This window comes from Patiria miniata, unplaced genomic scaffold, assembly GCF_015706575.1.
Source record: "Patiria miniata isolate m_02_andy unplaced genomic scaffold, ASM1570657v1 HiC_scaffold_25, whole genome shotgun sequence".
Taxonomy (NCBI): domain Eukaryota; kingdom Metazoa; phylum Echinodermata; class Asteroidea; order Valvatida; family Asterinidae; genus Patiria; species Patiria miniata.
This window is the reverse complement of record NW_024037064.1, coordinates 10,430,019-10,457,832: the sequence shown is the minus strand read 5'-3', so window position 1 is coordinate 10,457,832 and position 27,814 is coordinate 10,430,019. Positions and strand designations below refer to the sequence as shown.

Sequence of the window (27,814 nt, the reverse complement as noted above, 5' to 3'; positions counted from 1 at the left end):
AACAGAGGTATATCAAATATCTCTTTGGACATTGCATACCAATCATCACCCTGACCCTCTAAGCCCGTTCCGTCTGAGCGAAATGAAAATAATAAAGATGGTACGATTTGAGGAAACCTTATCAACCACTCTCAGGTCTTTACCAAAAATGACATGTATACTTACAAACGAAACTGGGATTAATCATTACAAAGTCTTTATTGACGCACTTGTGAAAAATAGTTGACTACGCTGTTTCCACTTTGGAAAGCACAGTTTACAGAATGTCACACTATTTGGCTTTCGATTTGATTTGGTCAATAACAAAATGCACACCGAATTATAAAATCTTTTGATCGGCCCCTTAATTTAGTAAATAATAACACCTGTTCTATTTGCCTACTCTAGTTAATCAGTAAAGGTGGGAAAGGTATGAAAATGCCTAAGCTACAGATGTATTTCCAACAGTCTTTGGCGAGACACAACGAGAGACAGTCATGGAGACCATTCGCATCGCACTCCTCCTCGGGGTTGTAGGCCTGGGTAAGTTATTGATCATGTTTGTGTGACTACATGTACATCATGCACAAACTTGTGTTGTAGCTGCAAAGTCTGTATGGCTCCGGTCTCAGCATGGGCGTCAATCGGTTGGGGAGGGGGGGGGGGGAGACAAGTCCCCCTCCCCACTTTTTAAAGTGGGGGATATCATATCGTTTGTCCCCCACTTCTTCTGTCCCCGACAAAAAATTGTAGCCTATATATGATTCTATAGCTCGGAATTGCTGATTCAATGACTCCAAACTTGAAAATGGTGTTTAAATGACAATCTTTCGCTAAAACAATTTGGTTAGAAATTGCCTCAGATCGCACCAAAGTGCGTCTAGAATCCAACATTTTTCGGGGCCCTTTAGCGGACCCAACGATGTTAGGGCTTCGCGCTTCTCGCTCACATTTAGTTCTGATCAAGATTTTTCCCCCTACTTTTGTAAAGTGATTGACGCCCCTGGGTCTCAGCAATGTTATATGAAACGGGAATGCTTTTCAGGATCGTAAATGTGATAGTGTCTATTGTAGTGACTTCTTTTATTATTCAAGTGTTTTTCAAGTATTCAAGTTATGAAAGAGAATCTCCCATCACTGATATATGTTGTTGCCAGTCTCAAAATACACTCAACCAAAACAGAAAGCCCCCCCCCCCAATACTTTTTGGTCTAACCCAAAAACTTCTGAGCACCTCTTGCTCAAATAACGACTAATCAGTACAGAAATTCCTTAGCAATCTAGCCATACTCTTTCTTTGGCCCAAAACAGTGATAGTGTGTACGAATTTATGCAATTTATGACCAATGATACCGAAAACAGTTGCACTTTTGTATACGTGTAATTTGTGGTTCACACTCACTTTGCACGTATACAAAAGTGCAACTTTTTTCCGGTACCATTTGTCATAAATTGCATAATTTTGTACACATCATCACTGTTTTGGGCCAAACAAAGAGTATGCCTGGATTGCTAAGGAAAATTCCGTACTGATTAGTCATTATTTCAGCAAGATGCCTATTAGTTTTTGAGTTAGACAAAAGGTATTCAGGGGGGACAATCTTTTTTTGTTGAGTGTATTTAAACTTCGCATGATTCATGCCTTATTTTCCAAGCTTGAATATAAAGATGTTAACTATAGGGTAAGCCAAAAAGAGCGGAACCCAAACCTCCAAAAATATGTTTCATATTTGAAAAAAAATATGTAGTATCAAAAATGATAATGACTGGAAATCCAATTTCAGAAGCTACTTTTGATGAAAAGAATACTGAAATTGCTCAATCCGTTCAAAGAATATCTCTATTTAAACGCAATGACCCTCAACCTGTTTCGTCAAAAAAGCAGTTTAGTGTGTATTCTGACTGTTTGCAACAGTAAAGAAAATGACACAATACTTGTTTCAACAACTGTCAACAGCTGCAGTATACATTATCTTTATTAACAACCCTGGTTAGACAAACAAAATGATTTATAAAATCCACTTTTTTCCTGAAAAAACGGGCCTTCAAAAGGACTTTGTTTAATATTTTTAACTTCTAAACTGAGGTTTTATTGCTGGTGATGTTTGAAGACAATGGTGACGACGATTCTTGAAATCGCATTTGTGGACGAAAGAGGTTTATGGACATTATGTTTAAATTGTGATATTCTTTGAACGGATTGAGCAATTTCAGTATTTTTTTTTTCATCTAAAAGTAGCTTATGAAATTGGCTTTCCAGTCATTATTATGTTTGGTGCTCCATATTTTTCAAATATGAAATATAATTGTTGGGGTTTGGGTTCCGCTTTTGTTGACTCGCCCTGTAATAGTTATCCGTGCATCGATACCAAGCACAAAGAAAAGGGTTTTAACATTTTGCTGGTTTACGTACAACTAAGTGGGGATAGGACTAATTTAATCAGGATTCAAGGGTTTGTATGTGATTTTACATGCATGTATATCATTTTACCGGATATTAAATCTAACGATGAATCAATTTCCCCTCGTTATATTAATTATTTGACAGAACAAAATACAGGTGAAACAGTGAAACTAGAGAGCACTCAGAGAGTGCAAACCTCCGCCAAGGCTGAACCATTCCCCGCCATATTGTCAGTATACCCAAAAGAAATACTCGCATATCCACGGGACTTTCATATTATATTGCACATTTAAAATGTCAACAGGATTGCTTACAATTCTGAATTTATCGAAAAGTGGCAACCAACCAACCAACAAACAAACGCCGATGAAAACATAACCTCCTTGGCGGAGGTAATAAGATGTTCAAAAAGTAACAAGTGACAATGACAAATACAGTAAAGTATTTTATGGTTATTCTCCGCTGCAAAGGGAACTATTTATTATGAGTCTTTCTTTTTCTTATATATTTCAGCCGTCAATGCTGCCCCAACAAATCTGGGTAAGTTTTTAGTCTTTTAATTTTCTAAAATATCTTGCTCATACCAAAGCCAATGCAACACTATAAGTACATTGTAAGGTAAAAGTAAATTCTTTGTTCTTGTAATGATCATAATAATTATCAAGGGGAGACCAATAATTCACACCAACTTCTTTTTTTGGCATTTAAATTACTTATGAATAAAATGTCTTTACTGTGCATTTATCGAGATGATTAAAAAAAAACACACATACACACACAAATAACAACATTAATATTGCATTTTCGTTGCACAGGCGATGACAACTAGCACCCAAAAAATGTCCGAATTACCGACACATTACAGCCAACGAACAAATGCTTAGCACATGAGAATTGCATAGAGGCCCCCTGCCCCGCGCCCCCCCCCTCCAAAAAAAAATAAGTCGTGGCACTTATTTGTACCCATTTTGTCAATTCTGTTATTGCTTAAAAGTAGGCGTATACCGTACCTCGTATGAACCATAATGGCAGTCTGCCAGTTTGCATTCCAGTTTTACAATATTTTTGCATGTATGCTTTTGATTCAATGCACCATTGTAATGCTTTTGAGTTACCAGCGGTATTTCTTTTCAAACTGGAAGGCTGAAAGGAAGTACACGTACATTGGCGTCTCTTACCTTAGTGAGATGACTGGCAAGTGTATTATAAATGGCCTGCTAAGATGCCAAAACAACATAGGGCTTGGTCATGGAATGCTCAAATTTTCGCTAGGAAAGATCATAGAAAAGTCATTGAATTTAGACTTCTGTGGGAACCCTTTATGGAACAAAGAATGGACACTCGCCCCTATTGGCTCCGTGCGCCAACAAAGAGGGCGCCCTATTACCTAGCAACGACGTCCTATGGGCGCACAGACATATAAACGCATAGACCACCAGGTCCCATTCGAAACTACACGCGCATTCCGTGATTTCGCGGTGCCCGACTAAAATCCCAAACTATAGGCAAATTCACCCCTCGGTATATAGCCTTTCGCCCAGGCCTTCGTGGCTTAGAGCGGCGGAGTTGCGAAGACCCGAAGCGACAGGAGCAAAGATTAAGTCAGCACGCACGAGTGGCAAAGCCACGAGGCCTTTTGCAACTTGATTTTGTTGAATTATTCATAGTTTTTATGCAAATAAGAAGCGTGCTGAAGGTTAACCAATCACAACGCGGATTTTGCCTAGTCGCTTCCATTTTTAAAAGAAGGGTGAGTAAGGAAACCGTAAGAGCAAATAACTGTAAGTTCAGATGAAAAATAAGTTCATACCCTCAAATAATTTGTTGAAATACCTTTATAAGTAAAGTTAAAATAAGATAATGTAATAACAATTGCGCAGTCACGATCTCGTGGAAAACTAGACTCGCATTTTTTGTTTTTAAATTTTGTGCAAGCATCCGACGTGACGCGTCGACGCGTCCGCGTCCGGGTGGTAGCCACGCACGCACGAAAAGGCTGATGATTGGTTGGAATTTTACGAGATTATAAAGAAAAACATAAGAATTTCTCGGCAATTTGCAAAAGGCCCTCGTGGCTTCGCCACTCGCATGTGTGGTCTCCATCTCCAGTCGCTTCGCGTTCGCCGCTTTGAATGCGGGCAAGTTAAGCAACGATGGCGTTGGTGAAAGGCTACTCGGTATAGGGATTTTACACAAACCCAAACTATTCCATTAACAAAATTATATGAAGTTATTTTTCGATTGTAAAAAAAAAATTCCTTGGGTACTTAAAATGATTTAGGTAGATTAAAAACCAATAAGGCGCACAACTTTTTTTCAATCGGATTGTGAGTAAAACAGCCTTTTTTAGCTAAAACAATTATGCTTTGTATGTAAATGTATGTAGTGTCCTAAGCGCGTATCTGCACTGAACGCGCGTAGAGCGAATAGGTGCAATGTCAACAAGCGTTTTGCCCAACGCGCACGACTGGCGGTAGGACATCGCGCCGTGTTTGTGCACGAATGCGCGGCCGAACAATGGCGGCGCGTTTACTGTCAGACGGGTAAACGCGCATTGTGCTTTCACTTTGTTTACTTTGGAAAATGGATTATTGAGTGAAATTTTTCTTACAGAAGGGAGTTCAAGCGTTCCTCCAAAACAATTTAAAAAAAAAATAACTGAACGATGAAGAGTTACCCTCAATCCCTCCAAACAGCTTTTCCACACTTTCTTGATATACACTTTCTTATTATGCATTTTTGAAATTCAAGAACCCCCCCCCCCCCTTTCCTTTTCCCTTATTTTTTTTTCAATCCCTCCTCCCAAAAATGATTGTAAGTAAATTGCCATTTTTTTTTTGGGGGGGGGGGGGTTGTTTATGGTGTAAATCGAGCACGCGCGGATGTGATTGGCTTCACTTTTGAGTCCCAGTATAATGTATGGTAACTGCGGTCATATATACTTAATTTGTATATACACTTGCATACACTTTAACCACCATTTTTCCATGTTCTTTTGAAGTCTGCAGGCTAAATAATTTAAGACGAAATGAATCGTCTGCATTCTGCAAGTGTTGTCGAATCACTTCAAGAAATGTCAAGGCCTGAGGAAAATCGTTTATTTGTATTTTTTTTGAGGGGGGGGGCTCCGATTTTCTTAAAAAGAAAACAAAAAAACCCAGCTTTTATTTAACGGAAATGCAAACTGCATCCAAATTCCAATTTCCAAAATATAAAAAACTTTGCCAGCACAAATTTTCCGAAAGCGGCAGCATTCCTGAGCTGCCGCTTTCACATACAAGGTTTCAAAATAGTCACATAAAAGATTTCTGGCTACGCAGCCGGCAGTCCCAGGCATCACAGGGGAGTCTCCTAGCAACAGTATTTCCAAGCAACCAGGTTGGAATGTGACGGGCATGCAGCCATGCACCTGTGGCTCAGATAGCTAATCACTCCAGTTGCGCGTGGAAGGAAGTCATATTCATGAAAGCAGACGGTCCGTGATGAAAGCAACCAATGGCATATTTATTTGCCGGGAACCGGCTCATTTCATTGGCTGAGATACTATCATCACTGTTTATCATCTAAGAATCTTCCAATTACTGACGGCAAGTTCTCAAAGGCCTTAAAGTTCGGTGGCCTACAGCTGAGCCCAAATGTATATGCTTTGTAACGAACAAGAGTGGCATTGTATCAATTTGAACAATGCGGCTATCAATCATTCTCTGGAAAGGCTTTTCGGAGCTGACATTTTATTTGGGCATTTTTTTCTCAGAGACAGGGGGAAAACTTTATGCGAAAAATGTGGGAAACTGAATTGAACGTGAAATTTCACCTCCGTGTTGTGTAGGCCTACATGCACATAGATAAACGATTGGGGGATGATATTCCAAGACCAAATAATTCATTAAATGTAGGGCTCCCGATGTCTTTTTTTCGTAGTACGATTTTATTCGTCGCTTATTTAAAAAATAAAACTGCATGGCCTACATTATTCTTGTAAATGTTACTCTAGAATATAATTATTTCGGAATACATTTTGAAATTAAGTTTGAAGTCAAAGGGCTGTTGATGATCTTATTCGTATTCCTTTCAAAATTAGGAAAAACTAAGCATAATTCGTATTAAAATTTCTCCTGGAATCTACAAAAGAATTAACTGAGAGTTCAGAACTTAATAGGCTAGGGTGTTTGAAATCGTTTTACTTTAAAAATAAATCGAGAGAACAAGACATACTAAATCGTATTAAAATAACCCCTATTTATTTGATGTCTCTCTCTATCTGAGGCCGGGACAATATAAAAGGGATGACGATTAATTCTTCGTGTATTTAAAAAATTAAACGCATGGTCTACATTATTTTGTGAAAATGTTTTACTCTAGAATATATTTTGGAATATATTTTGACGCTATTATTTGAGGGATGTTGTTAATCCTGATATATTCATTTAAAAATAAGAAAAACCGAGCATAATTCGTATTAAATTCCCCCTGGAATCTACAGAAGAATTAACTTAGAGTGCAAACTTTAACGGGCTAGGTTTTTTTTAATCATTTTGCTTTTAAAAAAATATTTAGAGAACCAGATGTAAATCTGTCTCTGAGGTCGGGAAAATAAAAAAGAGGATGACGATTTAATTCTTCATTTATTAAAAAAACCCACATGGCCTACATTATTTCGTGTACCGGTACATGTTCTACTCTAGAATATATTTTGGAGTATATTTTGACATGAAGCATTAAATGCAAGTGCTGTATTAAATGAGCGCCCAATTCCAGCCGGGAAATAAAAGTGTCTTATAAAAATATATTCGTGCTTTGAAATAAATTTTGAGACAATGATTGACAGGCTACCTTCAAAACTTATACAATGTATATTTTTGTTTATAATTATGTATGATAGTTATGTTCAAAGCGATTGATTTGATAACCGCCCGTCCGCCCGCCATAATGACTCCTCAAAAACGAAAAAGACAGCCATGTTCTCAAAGGAATGTATTTAATGCCCGCCAGCCCTAAGACGACTCGTAAAAAAAAAAAAAAAAACAGTTGCGAAAAGGGGAGGCACGGGCCGGGTGTGCCCCCGTCTGGATCCGCGCCTGCCCTCCGTACAAGCTTGTACGGAGGGTACCGAAGTTCCAGCGCTCCACTGAGTAGAGCTAAAGCCAAGGCAGACATAATTCAATCAGATTTTGCATATAACAGTTATAAAGGTTATTCGAATAAACTATTTTAAACAAGTCAACTTTTGTTCATTGCCATTGCCGGGTCAGTCATGTACGTACAGGCCTATGTCTTAAAAAAACATGGACGGCGACCAGCATGACAGGTCTAGATCGCATGGAATTTGAACAGAATATCTCGCTAGCTACCACACAGGCCTCCATCCCCTCAAACTCAGAGCGACAACATTAGCGATATTATAATTTGCTATGTTCATATTCCTCCATGCCATGTTGTATAGGCCTCGTTAAAAAACAGCTTACTTGCGAATAATTGTCCTATTTTCAACGCTCCTTACTTCCCGACTCCAGCAATCTAATGCTGCGCACACCTTGACTTTACTCCTCATCGATTTTGATCAATTTAGATCTCTGTTTCTTTTATTCTTTCAAAAATGACAAAGAAACCGAAGAAAACCCAACTTCGTTTTTTAATCCTCCGTTCGAAAGTGTACACAACTCGAATGCGAAATTGTGTTCTTTTACCCTTTTCAAAAAACGCGCGCGCGGACGCACGTTCGTACGTGATGTCCTATCCAGTCTGTGTATATGGAGATCAATGGTTTATATGTCTGTGCATGGGCGGGACATTTCGCTGGTTGATGCGCACCGTTCCTTGTGTGTGACGCACGTACACAAGGGGATTCAGTTGTACTATATGTACACGCGTACACGCAGTGCTAGTGGTGGCCGCGCGTCGCGGCAAAATTGCAGTCAGGCAAGATGGCGTCGGTCGGTAACCCCAACTGTACTCTCTTTGCCGGTGAGGGGGTACTTGTGAACGGAGCGGATACCCTCAGATCAGGGTTGCCAGGGTTGGCCAATCTAAATCACGTTCAATTAAAAGACTTTTTTAAATCACTGATTTCAATCACTTTTTTGCAAAAATCTTGTTTGGCAAAATAAATTGATTGAGGGTCATTTTAATGATCGCCAATCCTATACTCTGCTCTCAAAGCACACCGGGATAGTTCGATAGAGGTATGTACTGTACATGTGCAAACATAGCATCCACGAGGGATAAAAGAGTTCCCAGCCACTCTGGATATCAGGCAAAACCTTGAAAATCAGTTGTTGTTTTTCAAACAGATTTCAAAACACCACATATTTGGCTGTAGGACATGAATTATTGGATCTTTCCCCTCTCACAGCTCCAACTACACCGGCTGCCTGCAGCCCATATCAGTTTCAATGCAATAACGGCAACTGCATTCCCTCCGTCTGGAAATGTGACGGCGACAACGACTGTGGAGATATGTCTGACGAAAATAACTGTCGTGAGTTTGTTTCATAAATCTTCGAATTTGTGCCACCTCGTCCCCACCCATTTTTATCCCCCAGGCCTGCAAGCCAGACAGGGGGATATTGCGATTGTGTATTCCTTCTCTGTTACGGTGTGTAGGGGTGTATACAAGTTTGAGAAGGCCGATGTCCAAAAATCCTATCCAATATGGATATTTACGAGTTCTTTGGAAAGCTCAGCTCAGTATTATTAATGGCTCCAACATGTGGGCCTTTCCTCACTAAAGGGGTACAAAAGTGTGACATGGGATTAAGAAATGAAGGAGGATAATAATATCAAGTTGTTTGTTCTATTTCCCGGCCACTTGTACATTCCCACGTACGCCATTGTTGAGGATTGTGCTTTTAAAGAATTTAAGACTTTCAAAGCAAATTTTACAAGATATTTATGCTCATAGTGCTACGTACGTAACACAGACAAAAAAATTGCCAGGTGGGGATCGCGCAAGTTTTACTTGCAGTATTTTTAGATTTGATCGACTGAATACCCGACTTTAAACATTGTATACACGAATGTTGCTCCAGGTTGTGTGTTAAATGGCCTGAAACTGATTTTGTGCCAACTGAAATACTGTTGCGGACATGATTTATTGGATTTGTTGCCCTCTCACAGCTCCAACTACACCGGCTAGCTGCAGCCAATATCAGTTTCAATGCAATAACGGCAACTGCATTCCCTCCGTCTGGAAATGTGATGGCGACAACGACTGTGGAGATATGTCTGACGAAAATGACTGTCGTGAGTTTTTTTTTCTTATATCATCGAATTTGTGCCTACCTCGTTCCTCTCCCCATTTGAGCAACTAACCCAACTTAAAACATTTCATGCACGTATGTTGCTCCATATTGTCTGTTAAATGGCCTGAAACTGATTTTGTGCCATGCTGTGATGGACATGGTTTATTGGATTTGTTCCCCTCTCACAGCTCCAACTACACCGGCTACCTGCAGCTCATATCAGTTTCAATGCAATAACGGCAACTGCATTCCCTTCGTCTGGAAATGTGACGGCGACAACGACTGTGGAGATATGTCTGACGAAACTAACTGTCGTGAGTTTTTTTCTTAAATCTTCGAATTTGTGCTACCTCGTCCCTCTCCCAATTTTTATCCCCGTGGCCTGCAAGCCAGACAGGAGGATATTGCGATTGTGTATTCCTTCTGTGTTACGGTGTGTATGCGTGTATGCGAGTTTGTTCCCGCATTCAATAGGGGACGTTGAACAATAGAGGACAATAAGGTCCCAAACTCCCGAGAGGTCCCCGATTTAGATTCGTGTACAAAACATGTGGGAGGTCTTCATGAAAAGGGGAGAGAAGGCCGATGTCCAAAAAACCTTTCCAATAATTACGAGTTCTCTGGAAAGCTCAGCTCAGTATTATTAATGGCTCCAACATGTGGGCCTTTCCTCACTAAAGGGGTACAAAAGTGTGACATGGGATTAAGAAATGAAGGAGGATAATAATATCAAGTTGTTTGTTCTATTTCCCGGACACTTGTACATTCCCACGTACGCCATTGTTGAGGATTGTGCTTGTAAAGAATTTAAGACTTTCAAAGCAAATTTTAAAAGATATTTATGCTCATAGTGCTACGTACGTAACACAGACAAAAAGATTGCCAGGTGGGGATCGCGCAAGTTTTACTTGCAGTATTTTTAGATTTGATCGACTGAATACCCGACTTTAAACATTGTATACACGAATGTTGCTCCATGTTGTGTGTTAAATGGCCTGAAACTGATTTTGTGCCATCTGAAATACTGCTGCAGACATGATTTATTGGATTTGTTGCCCTCTCACAGCTCCAACTACACCGGCTAGCTGCAGCCAATATCAGTTTCAATGCAATAACGGCAACTGCATTCCCTCCGTCTGGAAATGTGACGGCGACAACGACTGTGGAGATATGTCTGACGAAAATGACTGTCGTGAGTTTTTTTTCTGATATCATCGAATTTGTGCCACCTCGTCCCTCTCCCCATTTGAGCGACTAACCGAACTTAAAACATTTCATGCACGTTTGTTGCTCCATATTGTCTGTTAAATGGCCTGAAACTGATTTTGTGCCATGCTGTGACGGACATGGTTTATTGGATTTGTTCCCCTCTCACAGCTCCAACTACACCGGCTAGCTGCAGCCCATATCAGTTTCAATGCAATAACGGCAACTGCATTCCCTCCGTCTGGAAATGTGACGGCGACAACGACTGTGGAGATATGTCTGACGAAACTAACTGTCGTGAGTTTTTTTCTTAAATCTTCGAATTTGTGCCACCTCGTCCCCCTTCATTTTTATCCCCCTGGCCTGCAAGCCAGACAGGGGATATTGCGATTGTGTATTCCTTCTGTGTTACGGTGTGTATGCGAGGTTGTTTCCGCATTCAATAGGGGACGTTGAACAATAGAGGACAATAAGGTCCCAAACTCCCGAGAGGTCCCCGATTTAGATTCGTGTACAAAACATGTGGGAGGTCTTCATGAAAAGTGGAGAGAAGGCCGATGTCAAAAAAATCCTCCCCAATATGGATATTTACGAGTTCTCTAGAAAGCTCAGCTCAGTATTATTAATGACTCTAACATGTAGGCCTTTTAGTAAAGGGGTATAGAAGTGTGACATGGATTGGGAAATGAAGGAGGATAATTATATCAAGTTGTTTGTCCTCTTTCCCGGCCACTTGTACATTCCCACGTTCGCCATTTTGGAGGATTGTGCTTTTAAAGAATTAAGACTTTCAAAGCAAATTTTACAAGATATTTATGCTCATAGTGCTACGTACGTAACACAGACAAAAAAATTGCCAGGTGGGGATCGCGCAAGTTTTACTTGCAGTATTTTTAGATTTGATCGACTGAATACCCGACTTTAAACATTGTATACACGAATATTGCTCCATGTTGTGTGTTAAATGGCCTGAAACTGATTTCGTGCCAACTGAAATACTGTTGCGGACATGATTTATTGGATTTGTTGCCCTCTCACAGCTCCAACTACACCGGCTAGCTGCAGCCAATATCAGTTTCAATGCAATAACGGCAACTGCATTCCCTCCGTCTGGAAATGTGACGGCGACAACGACTGTGGAGATATGTCTGACGAAAATGACTGTCGTGAGTTTTTTTTTCTTATATCATCGAATTTGTGCCTACCTCGTCCCTCTCCCCATTTGAGCAACTAACCCAACTTAAAACATTTCATGCACGTATGTTGCTCCATATTGTCTGTTAAATGGCCTGAAACTGATTTTGTGCCATGCTGTGACGGACATGGTTTATTGGATTTGTTCCCCTCTCACAGCTCCAACTACACCGGCTACCTGCAGCCCATATCAGTTTCAATGTAATAACGGCAACTGCATTCCCTCCGTCTGGAAATGTGACGGCGATAACGACTGTGGAGATATGTCTGACGAAACTAACTGTCGTGAGTTTTTTTCTTAAATCTTCGAATTTGTGCCACTTCGTTCCCCTACATTTTTATCCCCCTGGCCTGCAAGCCAGACAGGGGGATATTGCGATTGTGTATTGCTTCTGTGTTACGGTGTGTATGCGTGTATGCGAGGTTGTTTCCGCATTCAATAGGGGACGTTGAACAATAGAAGACAATAAGGTCCCAAACTCCTGAGAGGTCCCCGATTTAGATTCGTGTACAAAACATGTGGGAGGTCTTCATGAAAAGTGGAGAGAAGGCCGATGTCCAAAAAACCTATCCAATATGGATATTTACGAGTTCTCTGGAAAGCTCAGCTGAGTATTATTAATGGCTCCAACATGTGGGCCTTTCCTCACTAAAGGGGTACAAAAGTGTGACATGGGATTAAGAAATGAAGGACGATAATAATATCAAGTTGTTTGTTCCATTTCCCGGCCACTTGTACATTCCCACGTACGCCATTGTTGAGGATTGTGCTTTTAAAGAATTTAAGACTTTCAAAGCAAATTTTACAAGATATTTATGCTCATAGTGCTACGTACGTAACATAGACAGAGAGATTGCCAGGGGGATCGCGCAAGTTTTACTTGCAGTATTTTTTAGATTTGATCGACTGAATACCCGACTTAAAACATTGTATACACGGATGCTCAATGTTGTCTGTTAAATGGCCTGAAACTGATTTTGTGCCAACTGAAATACTGTTGCGGACATGATTTATTGGATTTGTTGCCCTCTCACAGCTCCAACTACACCGGCTAGCTGCAGCCAATATCAGTTTCAATGCAATAACGGCAACTGCATTCCTTCCGTCTGGAAATGTGACGGCGACAACGACTGTGGAGATATGTCTGACGAATATAACTGTCGTGAGTTTTTTTCCTTATATCATCGAATTTGTGCCACCTCGTCCCCCTTCCCACCCATTTTTATCCCCCAGGCCTGCAAACCAGACAGGGGGATATTGCAATTGTGTATTCCTTCTGTGTGTCGGTGTGTATGCGTGTTTGTGAGTTTGTTTCCGCATTCAATAGGGGACGTTGAACAATAGAGGACAATAAGGTCCCAAACTCCCGAGAGGTCCCCGATTTAGATTCGTGTACAAAACATGTGGGAGGTCTTCATGAAAAGTGGAGAGAAGGCTGATGTCCAAAAAACCTCTCCAATATGGATATTTACGAGTTCTCTGGAAAGCTCAGCTCAGTATTATTAATTGCTCCAACATGTGGGCCTTTCCTCACTAAAGGGGTACAAAAGTGTGACATGGGATTAAGAAATAAAGGAGGATAATAATATCAAGTTGTTTGTTCTATTTCCCGGACACTTGTACATTCCCACGTACGCCATTGTTGAGGATTGTGCTTTTAAAGAATTTAAGACTTTCAAAGCAAATTTTACAAGATATTTATGCTCATAGTGCTACGTACGTTACACAGACAAAAAAATTGCCAGGTGGGGATCGCGCAAGTTTTACTTGCAGTATTTTTAGATTTGATCGACTGAATACCCGACTTTAAACATTGTATACACGAATGTTGCTCCATGTTGTGTGTTAAATGGCCTGAAACTGATTTTGTGCCAACTGAAATACTGCTGCGGACATGATTTATTGGATTTGTTGCCCTCTCACAGCTCCAACTACACCGGCTAGCTGCAGCCAATATCAGTTTCAATGCAATAACGGCAACTGCATTCCCTCCGTTTGGAAATGTGACGGCGACAACGACTGTGGAGATATGTCTGACGAAAATGACTGTCGTGAGTTTTTTTTCTGATATCATCGAATTTGTGCCACCTCGTCCCTCTCCCCATTTGAGCGACTAACCGAACTTAAAACATTTCATGCACGTTTGTTGCTCCATATTGTCTGTTAAATGGCCTGAAACTGATTTTGTGCCATGCTGTGACGGACATGGTTTATTGGATTTGTTCCCCTCTACAGCTCCAACTACACCGGCTAGCTGCAGCCCATATCAGTTTCAATGCAATAACGGCAACTGCATTCCCTCCGTCTGGAAATGTGACGGCGACAACGACTGTGGAGATATGTCTGACGAAACTAACTGTCGTGAGTTGTTTTTCTTAAATCTTCGAATTTGTGCCTACCTCGTCCCTCTCCCCATTTGAGCGACTAACCCAACTTAAAACATTTCATGCACGTATGTTGCTCCATATTGTCTGTTAAATGGCCTGAAACTGATTTTGTGCCATGCTGTGACGGACATGGTTTATTGAATTTGTTGCCCTCTCACAGCTCCAACTACACCGGCTAGCTGCAGCCCATATCAGTTTCAATGCAATAACGGAAACTGCATTCCCTCCGTCTGGAAATGTGACGGCGACAACGACTGTGGAGATATGTCTGACGAAAATGACTGTCGTGAGTTTTTTTCTTATATCATCGAATCTGTGCCTACCTCGTCCCTCTCCCCATTTGAGCGACTAACCCAACTTAAAACATTTCATGCACGATTGTTGCTCCATATTGTCTGTTAAATGGCCTGAAACTGATTTTGTGTCATGCTGTGACGGACATGGTTTATTGGATTTGTTGCCCTCTCACAGCTCCAACTACACCGGCTACCTGCAGCCAATATCAGTTTCAATGCAATAACGGCAACTGCATTCCCTCCGTCTGGAAATGTGACGGCGACAACGACTGTGGAGATATGTCTGACGAAAATAACTGTCTTGAGTTTTTTCTTAAATATTCGAACTTGTGCCACCTCGTCCCCCTCCCCACCCATTTTTATCCCCCTGGCCTGCAAGCCAGACAGTGGGATATTGCGATTGTGTATTCCTTCTGTGTGTCGGTGTGTATGCGTGTATGTGAGTTTGTTTCTGCATTCAATAGGGGACGTTGAATAGAGGACAATAGGGTCCCAAACTCCCGAGAGGTCCCCGATTTGGGTTCGTGTACAAAACATATGGGAGGTCTTCATGAAAAGTGAAGAGAAGGCCGATGTCCAAAAATCCTATCCAATATGGATATTCACGATTTCTCTTTAAAGCCCAGCTCAGTATTATTAATGACTCTAATATGTGGGCCTTTCCTCACTTAATTCGTAAAAAAGTGTGACGTGGATTGGGAAATGAAGGAGGATAATAATATCAAGTTGTTTGTCCTCTTTCCCGGCCACTTGTACATTCCCACGTTCCCCTTTGTTGAGGATTGTGCTTTTAAAGAATTAAAGACTTTCCAAGCAAATTTTACAAGATATTTATGCTCATAGTGCTACGTACATAACATAGACAGAAGATTGCCTGGGGGATCGTGCAAGTTTTACTTGCAGTATTTTTTTATTTGAGCGACTGAATACCCGACTTAAAACATTGTATACACGTATGCTGCTCCATGTTGTCTGTTAAATGACCTGAAACTGATTTTGTGCCAACTGAAATACTGTTGCGGACATGATTTATTGGATTTGTTGCCCTCTCACAGCTCCAACTACACCGGCTACCTGCAGCCCATATCAGTTTCAATGCAATAACGGCAACTGCATTCCCTCCGTCTGGAAATGTGACGGCGACAACGACTGCGGAGATATGTCTGACGAAACTAACTGTCGTGAGTTTTTTTTCTTAAATCTTCAAATTTGTGCCACCTCGTCCCCCTACATTTTTATCCCCCTGGCCTGCAAGCCTGACAGGGGGATATTGCGATTGTGTATTCCTTCTGTGTTACGGTGTGTACACATGTAGGCGAGGTTGTTTCCGCATTCAATAGGGGACGTTGAACAATAAAGGACAATAGGGTCCCAAACTCACAAGAGGTCCCTGATTTGGATTCGTGTACAAAACATATGGGAGGTCTTCATGAAAAGTGGAGAGAAGGCCGATGTCCAAAAATCCTATCCAATATGGATATTTACGAGTTCTCTGGAAAGCTCAGCTCAGTATTATTAATGGCTCCAGCATGTGGGCCTTTCCTCACTAAAGGGGTACAAAAGTGTGACATGGGATTAAGAAATGAAGGAGGATAATAATATCAAGTTGTTTGTTCTATTTCCCGGGCACTTGTACATTCCCACGTACGCCATTGTTGAGGATTGTGCTTTTAAAGAATTTAAGACTTTCAAAGCAAATTTTACAAGATATTTATGCTCCTGGTGCTACGACGTAACACAGACAAAAAAATTGCCAGGTGGGGATCGCGCAAGTTTTACTTGCAGTATTTTTTAGATTTGATCGACTGAATACCCGACTTTAAACATTGTATACACGAATGTTGCTCCATGTTGTGTGTTAAATGGCCTGAAACTGATTTTGTACCAACTGAAATACTGCTGCGGACATGATTTATTGGATTTGTTGCCCTCTCACAGCTCCAACTACACCGGCTAGCTGCAGCCAATATCAGTTTCAATGCAATAACGGCAACTGCATTCCCTCCGTCTGGAAATGTGACGGCGACAACGACTGTGGAGATATGTCTGACGAAAATGACTGTCGTGAGTTTTTTTTCTTATATCATCAAATTTGTGCCTACCTCGTCCCTCTCCCCATTTGAGCAACTAACCCAACTTAAAACATTAAATTTTCATGCACGTATGTTGCTCCATATTGTCTGTTAAATGGCCTGAAACTGATTTTGTGCCATGCTGTGACGGACATGGTTTATTGGATTTGTTGCCCTCTCACAGCTCCAACTACACCGGCTACCTGCAGCCAATATCAGTTTCAATGCAATAACGGCAACTGCATTCCCTCCGTCTGGAAATGTGACGGCGACAACGACTGCGGAGATATGTCTGACGAAACTAACTGTCGTGAGTTTTTTTTCTTAAATCTTCAAATTTGTGCCACCTCGTCCCCCTACAGTTTTATCCCCCTGGCCTGCAAGCCTGACAGGGGGATATTGCGATTGTGTATTCCTTCTGTGTTACGGTGTGTACACATGTAGGCGAGGTTGTTTCCGCATTCAATAGGGGACGTTGAACAATAAAGGACAATAGGGTCCCAAACTCACAAGAGGTCCCTGATTTGGATTCGTGTACAAAACATATGGGAGGTCTTCATGAAAAGTGGAGAGAAGGCCGATGTCCAAAAATCCTATCCAATATGGATATTTACGAGTTCTCTGGAAAGCTCAGCTCAGTATTATTAATGGCTCCAACATGTGGGCCTTTCCTCACTAAAGGGGTACAAAAGTGTGACATGGGATTAAGAAATGAAGGAGGATAATAATATCAAGTTGTTTGTTCTATTTCCCGGCCACTTGTACAGTCCCACGTACGCCATTGTTGAGGATTGTGCTGTTGAAAAATTTAAGACTTTCCAAGCAAATTTTTCAAGATATTTATGCTCATAGTGCTACGTACGTAACATAGACAGAGAGATTGCCAGGGGGATCGCGCAAATTTTACTTGCAGTATTTTTTAGATTTGATCGACTGAATACGCGAATTAAAACATTGTATACACGGATGCTCAATGTTGTCTCTTAAATGGCCTGAAACTGAATTTGTGCCAACTGAAATACTGTTGCCGACATGATTTATTGGATTTGGTGCCCTCTCACAGCTCCAACTACACCGGCTAGCTGCAGCCAATATCAGTTTCAATGCAATAACGGCAACTGCATTCCCTCCGTTTGGAAATGTGACGGCGACAACGACTGTGGAGATATGTCTGACGAAACTAACTGTCGTGAGTTGTTTTTCTTCAATCTTCGAATTTGTGCCTACCTCGTCCCTCTCCCCATTTGAGCGCCTAACCCAACTTAAAACATTTCATGCACGTTTGTTGCTCCATATTGTCTGTTAAATGGCCTGAAACTGATTTTGTGCCATGCTGTGACGGACATGGTTTATTGGATTTGTTCCCCTCTCACAGCTCCAACTACACCGGCTACCTGCAGCCCATATCAGTTTCAATGCAATAACGGCAACTGCATTCCCTCCGTCTGGAAATGTGACGGCGACAACGACTGTGGAGATATGTCTGACGAAACTAACTGTCGTGAGTTTTTTTCTTAAATCTTCGAATTTGTGCCACCTCGTCCCTCTCCCCATTTTTATCCCCCTGGCCTGCAAGCCAGACAGGGGGATATTGCGATTGTGTATTCCTTCTGTGTTACGGTGTGTATGCGTGTATGCGAGTTTGTTTCCGCATTCAATAGGGGACGTTGAACAATAGAGGACAATAAGGTCCCAAACTCCCGAGAGGTTCCCGATTTAGATTCGTGTACAAAATATGTGGGAGGTCTTCATGAAAAGTGGAGAGAAGGCCGATGTCCAAAAAACCTATCCAATATGGATATTTACGAGTTCTCTGGAAAGCTCAGCTCAGTATTATTAATGGCTCCAACGTGTGGGCCTTTGCTCACTAAAGGGGTACAAAAGTGTGACATGGGATTAAGAAATGAAGGAGGATAATAATATCAAGTTGTTTGTTCTATTTCCCGGACACTTGTACATTCCCACGTACGCCATTGTTGAGGATTGTGCTTTTAAAGAATTTAAGACTTTCAAAGCAAATTTTACAAGATATTTATGCTCATAGTGCTACGTACGTCACATAAACAGAAAGATTGCCAGGGAGATCGCGCAAGTTTTACTTGCAGTATTTTTAGATTTGATCGACTGAGAACGCGACTTTAAACATTGTATACACGTATGTTGCTCCATGTTGTCTGTTAAATTGCATGAAACTGATTTTGTGCCAACTGAAATACTGTTGCGGACATGATTTATTTGATTTGTTCCCCTGTCACAGCTCCAACTACACCGGCTACCTGCAGCCAATATCAGTTTCAATGCAATAACGGCAACTGCATTCCCTCCGTCTGGAAATGTGACGGCGATAACGACTGTGGAGATATGTCTGACGAAACTAACTGTCGTGATTTTTTTTTCTTAAAGCTTCGCATTTGTGCCACCTCGTCCCCCTTCCCACCCATTTTTATCCCCCTGGCCTGCAAGCCAGACAGGAGGATATTGCGATTGTGTATTCCTTCTGTGTACGGTGTGTATGCGTGTATTCGAGGTTGTTTCCGCCTTCAATAGGGGACGTTGAACAATAGAGGACAATAGTGTCCGAAACTCCCGAGAGGTCTCCGATTTGGATTCGTGTACAAAACATATGGGAGGTCTTCATGAAAAGTGGAGAGAAGGCCGATGTCCAAAAAACCTATCCAATATGGATATTTACGAGTTCTCTGGAAAGCTCAGCTCAGTATTATTACTGGCTCCAACGTGTGGGCCTTTGCTCACTAAAGGGGTACAAAAGTGTGACATGGGATTAAGAAATGAAGGAGGATTATAATATGAAGTTGTTTGTTCTATTTCCCGGCCACTCGCACATTCCCACGTACGCCATTGTTGAGGATTGTGCTTTTAAAGAATTTAAGACTTTTAAAGCAAATTTTACAAGATATTTATGCTCATAGTGCTACGTACGTCACATAAACAGAAAGATTGCCAGGGAGATCGCGCAAGTTTTACTTGCAGTATTTTTAGATTTGATCGACTGAATACGCGACTTTAAACATTGTATACACGTATGTTGCTCCATGTTGTCTGTTAAATTGCATGAAACTGATTTTGTGCCAACTGAAATACTGTTGCGGACATGATTTATTTGATTTGTTCCCCTGTCACAGCTCCAACTACACCGGCTACCTGCAGCCAATATCAGTTTCAATGCAATAACGGCAACTGCATTCCCTCTGTCTGGAAATGTGACGGCGATAACGACTGTGGAGATATGTCTGACGAAACTAACTGTCGTGAGTTTTTTTCTTCAATCTTCAAATTCGTGCCACCTCGTCCCTCTCCCAATTTGAGCGACTAACCCAACTTCAGACATTTCATGCACGATTGTTGCCCCGTATTGTCTGTTAAATGGCCTGAACTGATTTTGTGCCATGCTGTGACGGACATGGTTTATTGGATTTGGTCCCCTCCCACAGCTCCAACTACACCGGCTACCTGCAGCCAATATCAGTTTCAATGCAATAACGGCAACTGCATTCCCTCCGTCTGGAAATGTGACGGCGATAACGACTGTGGAGATATGTCTGACGAAACTAATTGTCGTGAGTTTTTCTTCTTAAATCTTCGCATTTGTGCCACCTCGTCCCCCTCCCCACCCATTTTTAACCCCTGGCCTGCAAGCCAGACAGGGGGAAATTGCGATTGCGTATTCCTTCTGTGTGTCGGTGTGTAGGGGTGTATGTGAGTTTGTTGCCGCATTCAATAGGGGACGTTGAACAGTAGAGGACAATAGGGTCCCAAACACCCGAGAGGTACCCGATTTGGGTTCGTGTACAAAACATATGGGAGGTCTTCATGAAAAGTGGAGAGAAGGCCGATGTCCAAAAAATCCTCTCCAATATGGATATTTTCGAGTTTTCTGGAAAGCTCAGCTCAGTATTATGATTAATTACTGTTGCGGACATGATTTATTGGATTTGTTGCCCTCTCACAGCTCCAACTACACCGGCTAGCTGCAGCCAATATCAGTTTCAATGCAATAACGGCAACTGCATTCCCTCCGTCTGGAAATGTGACGGCGACAACGACTGTGGAGATATGTCTGACGAAAATAACTGTCGTGAGTTTTTTTTCTGAAATACCTCATACCCCTCCCCACCCATTTTTATCCCCCTGGCTTGCAAGCCAGACGGGGGGATATTGCGATTGCTAATTCCTGCTGTCTGTCGGTGTGTATGCGTGTATGCGAGTTTGTTTCCGCATTCAATAGGGGACATTGATCAATAGAGGACAATGGGGTCCCAAAATCACGAAAAGTCCCCCATTTAGATTCGTGTACAAAACATATGGGAGCTCTTCCTAAAAAGTGGAGAGAAGGCCGATGTCAAAAAAATCGTCTCCAATATGGATATTTACGAGTTCTCTGGAAAGCTCAGCTCAGTATTGTTAATGGCTCTAACATGTGGGCCTTTCCACACTAAAGGGGTAAAAAAGTGTGACATGGATTGGGAAATGAAGGAGGATAATAATATTAAGTTGTTTATCCTATGTCTTTTAAAAGGCCTGAAAACTGATTGTGTGCCAACTTAAATACTTTGAGGGACATGATTTATTGGATTGATTCCCCTCTCACAGCTTCGGCTACCTGCAGCCAATATCAGTTTCAATGCAATAACGGCAACTGCATTCCCTCCGTCTGGAAATGTGACGGCGACAACGACTGTGGAGATATGTCTGACGAAAATGACTGTCGTGAGTTTTTTTTCTGAAATTTTCGAGTTTGTGCCACCTCATACCCTTGCCACCCATTTTTATCCCCCTGGCTTGCAAGCCAGACAGAGGCATATTGCGATTGCTAATTCCTTCTGTGTGTCGGTGTGTATGCGAGTTTGTTTCCGCATTCAATAGGGGACATTGAACACTAGAGGACAATGGGGTCCCAAAATCACGAAAAGTCCCCCATTTAGATTCGTGTATAAAACATATGGGAGCTCTTCCTAAAAAGTGGAGAGAAGGCCGATGTCAAAAAAATCCTCTCCAATATGGATATTTACGAGTTCTCTGGAAAGCTCAGCTCAGTATTGTTAATGGCTCCAACATGTGGGCCTTTCCACACTAAAGGGGTACAAAAGTGTGACATGGATTGGGAAATGAAGGAGGATAATAATGTCAAGTTGTTTGTCCTATTTCCCGGCCACTTGTACACTCCCATGTACCCCATTGTGGAGGATTGTACTTTTCAAGAATTTAAGACTTTCAAAGCAAATTTTACAATATATTTATGCTCAAAGTACTACGTGAGTAACATAGACAGAAAGATTGCCAGGGGGATCGCGCAAGTTTTATTTGCAGTATTTTTTAGATTTGATCGACTGAATACCCGACTTAAAACATTGTATACACGTATGTTGCTCCATGTTGTCTGTTAAAAGGCCTGAAACTGATTTTGTGCGACTTAAATACTTTGACGGACATGATTTATTGGATTGATTCCCCTCTCACAGCTCCGGCTACCTGCAGCCAATATCAGTTTCAATGCAATAACGGCAACTGCATTCCCTCCGTCTGGAAATGTGACGGCGACAACGACTGTGGAGATATGTCTGACGAAAATAACTGTCGTGAGTTTTTTTCCTAAATCTTCGAATTTGTGCCTACCTTGTCCCCGACCTCCCAAGTCCATGTTAGATTTGAGAGTTCGCATATCCAACTTAAAAGATGGTGAACACGTATGTTGCTCCATGTTGTCTGTTAAATGGCCTAAAACTGATTTTGTGCCATACTGTGACGGACAATGATTGATTGGATGATTTTCCCTCTCACAGCACCAACTACACGCTACACGCCTACCTGCAACCGGGATCATTTTCGTTGCAATAACGGCTACTGCATTCCCTCCGTCTGGAAATGTGACGGCAACAACGACTGTGGAGATATGTCTGACGAAAATAACTGTCGTGAGTTTTTTCTGAAATCTTCGAATTTGTGCCTACCTTGTCCCCGACCTCCCAAGTCCATGTTAGATTTGAGAGTTCGCATATCCGACTTAAAAGATGGTGAACACGTATGTTGCTCCATGTTGTCTGTTAAATGGCCTAAAACTGATTTTGTGCCATACTGTGACGGACAATGATTGATTGGATGATTTTCCCTCTCACAGCACCAACTACACCCTACACGCCTACCTGCAACCAGGATCAGTTTCAATGCAATAACGGCAACTGCATTCCCTCCGTCTGGAAATGTGACGGCGACAACGACTGTGGAGATATGTCTGACGAAAATAACTGTGGTAAGTTTTTTTTTAAAAGTCCAATCTCTATGCCTACCTCGCCCCCCACCTCCATTTCCCACTTTAGACTTGGGCGAGTCTTGGCAAGAATTAAAACAGGATTGGAAGCTAACATACCCGACTTAAAATGTCTAGTATCTAGTTATCGTGTTATTGTGTTCAGTAATTGATCGTTATGTGATAATGAAGTATAGTAAATTACGAAAGAGAACATCATGATTATACACTATGTACACCTAAAGCAGTGGAGGGGACGTCATCGCGAAATATATCCGAATTAAAGTCTAGTTTAAAAGGAGTCAAAACAACACACCCGTTATAGCATGATCAAAAATACAAATTGAAATGTCTGCTAAATCTACTTTGCCTCCCTTAGGTATAACTTATGACGAAAAAATGTCTCCTTAACCCTAACCCACCTCAATCCTCCAAAATCCTCCTGGCGGTTTGAGGATTTGGGAGGATTGAGGATGATTGTGTTTGAGAAACACAAGGATTTTGAAGGATTGAGGATGAATTATATTGAAGCACATAAGGATTCTGAAGGATTGAGGATGAATGGTGTTTGCAGAGGAGGAGGATTTTGGAGGATTGAAGATAAATGCATTTTGAGAGGCAGGACTGTCTGACATGTCGAAGCATTGAGGCGTTTATTGGTATACTTGATTTGAATATAAGTACAACATTTTGGAGGATTGAGGATGGTTCCTAGCAAAAAGGGCCTTAAAGGAGTTAGGGTTAAGGGTACATTTACAGGAATTCTTGCGTTCGTTTGCTGAAAAGCTTCCATTTATTTGGACGGTAATTCTGGAACAAATCGATGATGTTTTCACGAAGTGACAAAAACCTGCAAATCGAACAATTTTCGATTTTGAGTTTTGCCGGCCAATTTATTGCACTTGACAAAAGGAAGAATTTGGCCGAGTTTCAAAGCGAAATATTGTTTACTTTGGTAATTATCGTAAACAAACATTTGACAAAATGCCTGAAATCCGTGTTTATCTGTTTTTACGAAGTGACACAAACTTACCTCGTTAGCAGGGCCAATAGACCGCTTGCAGATGCGTTCGATAATCGACGCGCGAAGGCGCGCGACGCCATGTTGTGGGACAAGCGTATATCTATCTTTGCACATTTTGTCCCATAACATGGCGTCGCGCACCTTCGCGCGTCAATTATCGATCGCGTCTGCAAGCGGTCTATAATGCATTTCTCTACACAAGCGTTAGGATGGGAGTGGACGCGCACGCCGTGAACGATGTCGATAAAGAACAGACGCGCGCGCGCTGCAGTGACGTCAGACACGCAAATGTAACAATTTCTTAGAACTTTTTATGTTTTCACGAAGTGACGAAGAGTGTTTTCAACTTCATGGGACAAAAAAAGTGAGCCCTCTGTGTTTTGCTGTTTTCACGAGCTGAACAGAACTTTTATTGATCTTTATTAATGAATTACAGCTTAATTAAGGGAGACTTCTAATAAACAATTAGCAAAAAACAAAGCATACGTTACTTGACAATGCAAGAATTTCCTAAATCCATAACTAAAAACTAGTCGAAAAGGTGTTTTGAAAAAAATGATTACTTTCGAAGGCGATTATCTCGGAATGGCCTTTTTGCATGATATTGAGGTTTTTGTCAATTCGTGAAAACACCGTCGAAATGTCTAAACAATTAATTTTTATTAGGTTATTTCCTAATTCCATTTCCTTATTTGTATTTCATTTCCCCATCCACAGTGTAAAAAAGCTATGAAGGCGCATAGTTTACCGCGTGATGCGACTGGGAAGCGACTGCATCACTACGCCCGCCTACTATTAGATAGCTAGGACTATAATATATTTAATTGCACTAAGCACAGAAATTGATTTTAGCGATTGTGTTAAATTCTATATAATATGACATTTTTTGGTGGCTTTTTGAAGGAGCATTACATTTGAGGATGATAGAGTTCTGAAAAGAATGGTTGCAAATGTATTACCGATCATATCTAACCGTATGTGGGGAAGAAAAATAAGAAAATTCACAAAAACCGATTTATTTTGAAAACCTTGCACATGAAGGAGCTGGGTTAGGTTTTTTTTCAGTCAAGCCTTGATAAGAAATGTATAAGTGTTGTCTTTATATTTACATGCACAGTTAGAAGCCATAAACTACCCAACGAAAGTTGGAAGGCGTAGATAAAAATCACGCAATTTAAAAATGGTTGAAGTCATTGCTGCTGCGGCTTGAATCAGAATGAAGCTGATCTCACTTACCTTCACAATATAAACCCATCTCATGACACATTACAACAATGCTAACTTATTTCATGGAAATGGTCCCAATGCATTGTCTATTTGTTCCCATTACGCATGAGGGAGAGTATAGAAACTGTTGCAAACAGGATGTTGGGACCTCCCGTGTGAGGGCCTTTGACCAACACTGACCATGATTTGTGGTAGCCTATAAGTGTTGTTTGTACATTAAATGTATACAGTATCCTGTAGTTCAATAAAACGATACGATTGTATGTATGCCTTTTCTCAAGAATATCAGCAACCTAATGGACACAACTTCAAAAGTATTGGATCAGATTTAATGAAGTACGTTTAGACCCGTACCTATATTTGCCAAAGCCGGTGTAATGTGAAATTTGTTGGTAGTGTTGCACATCATTTTCAATGGACAGAAGAACAGTGAGAAGTCACGTTTGAGGCTATAAGAGTTCCAAATAAGGTAAACCGGAGGTTTGAAATGAATACAAGTTTCATATGATGCCGGTTTTGAGTACCATTTTAATACGGTTTAAGTATTCACAGATACTCGATCCTCTCTTAAAACTAATCTTCATACATGTACATGTACTAACAAATCTGCCTGGTTTTTCGAGCCGTAAAGCTGTTATAAGGAATGCCCAACGATAGAGTATATTAGAGGCCGGATTGTCTCAGAAACAATATACTTAGCAAACACTGACTTTCTTTTTGCCTTCAGTTTTTTTTTATGCCGTTTATTGAAATTGGACTTTTGGGAATCAAAGTCCCGGTTTCACTGGCATGTTTAGGTTTTAACAAACCATAAGACAGCTCAGGCAGGCTTAATCTCCATCCTCCAAGAAAAGGTTAAACATTTTCATTCATGTGGATTGATAAACATTTTTAAATGATACGAAGATGCGCAATAAAGTCCTAGACAGTTCAGCAAGCATAAGCACCTTTCTCGTTCTGTTGTTTCTTTCTTGAAAATCGTCGAGATTTAAGACTTTGGACCTATAGGAAATGATAGAGAGACAAAATAAAGGGCAGTGCTAGAGGGCGCTATCCATTTTATACCATATTGACCCCGATGAACAGTTGGGAAAGAACAAAACAAAAAAATCCCCTTGCGGGGGGGGGGGGGATTCGGGGCGCTATTTTTTACCATACCACAAGATGTTAGTATATATAGAATAATGCTGGAGGGCCCTATATAATGCAATAGTATAATGTTTAAAATGACCACATCGATCGAGTCACTGCTGTAGTTTGGGGGATTTTTTTTTCAAGGGACAATATAGCCTTTAGTCAAGTCCCACGCGCTTATACCCGGACCCGGACCATTTTTCGTGATAAAAACGCTTAGGCATATTTCCTTTATATCATATTAAATGTATTCTGTCACGGTTTAATTTACGTCAATTTTCAACTGGTTGTTTCAAATTTAGTGGTTAATAATCGGACGCAATTTCAATCCGATGCAATATGTTGTTCTTGAGTTATCGTCTCCACAAAGAGTGTCAAAAGAGACCAACAATCGGAATGCATTTTTCGGGATAAAAACGCTTAGGCCTATTCCTTTGAGTCATATTAAATGTATTCTTTCACGGTTTACGTCAATTTTGAAACTGGTTGTTTCAAATTTTATGGTTAATAATCGGACGCAATTTCAATCCGATGCAATATGTTGTTCTTGAGTTATCGTCTCCACAAAGAGTGTCAAAAGAGACCAACAATCGGAATGCATTTTTCGGGATAAAAACGCTTAGGCCTATTCCTTTGAGTCATATTAAATGTATTCTTTCACGGTTTACGTCAATTTTGAAACTGGTTGTTTCAAATTTTATGGTCAATAATCGGACGCAATTTCAATCCGATGCAATATGTTGTTCTTGAGTTATCGTCTCCACAAAGAGTGTCAAAAGAGACCAACAATCGGAATGCATTTTTCGGGATAAAAACGCTTAGGCCTATTCCTTTGAGTCATATTAAATGTATTCTTTCACGGTTTACGTCAATTTTGAAACTGGTTGTTTCAAATTTTATGGTCAATAATCGGACGCAATTTCAATCCGATGCAATATGTTGTTCTTGAGTTATCGTCTCCACAAAGAGTGTTGTATTTTTGCTTAATGGGCAGATTGTTATCTGCATTGACAAGTCCAGTACTGACCGGTGTTTGTGTAGGGCGCCCTCTTCAGGAAGAACTAGAGAGTAGCAAAAAGAACGGAGCGTCCTGGCACACTGTTGGCCGTTGGTTATTGTCGTGTATACTTTTTTCTTCCACGGTTCCAGTCGATTTTCTTACATCTTGTGTCAAATATCGTGGCCAATTATTGGACGCAATTTCAAATCAAATGCAATATGTTGTTCTTGAGTTATCATCCTCACAAAGAGTGTCACTAAACTTCGGAATGCATTTTTCGTGATTAAAACGCTCAGTCCTATTTTCTTTAAATCATATTTAATGTATTCTTCCATGGTTTACGTCAATTTTCAAACTGGCTTTGTCAAATTTTATGGTCAATAA

At 41.0% G+C, this 27,814-nt stretch overlaps 1 pseudogene; it reads left to right on the top strand.

Moving 5' to 3' along the window:
• The first annotated feature begins 391 nt into the window (after positions 1 to 391).
• Positions 392 to 26,233, top strand: LOC119733032 (annotated as a pseudogene).
• The last annotated feature ends 1,581 nt before the right edge of the window (positions 26,234 to 27,814 follow it).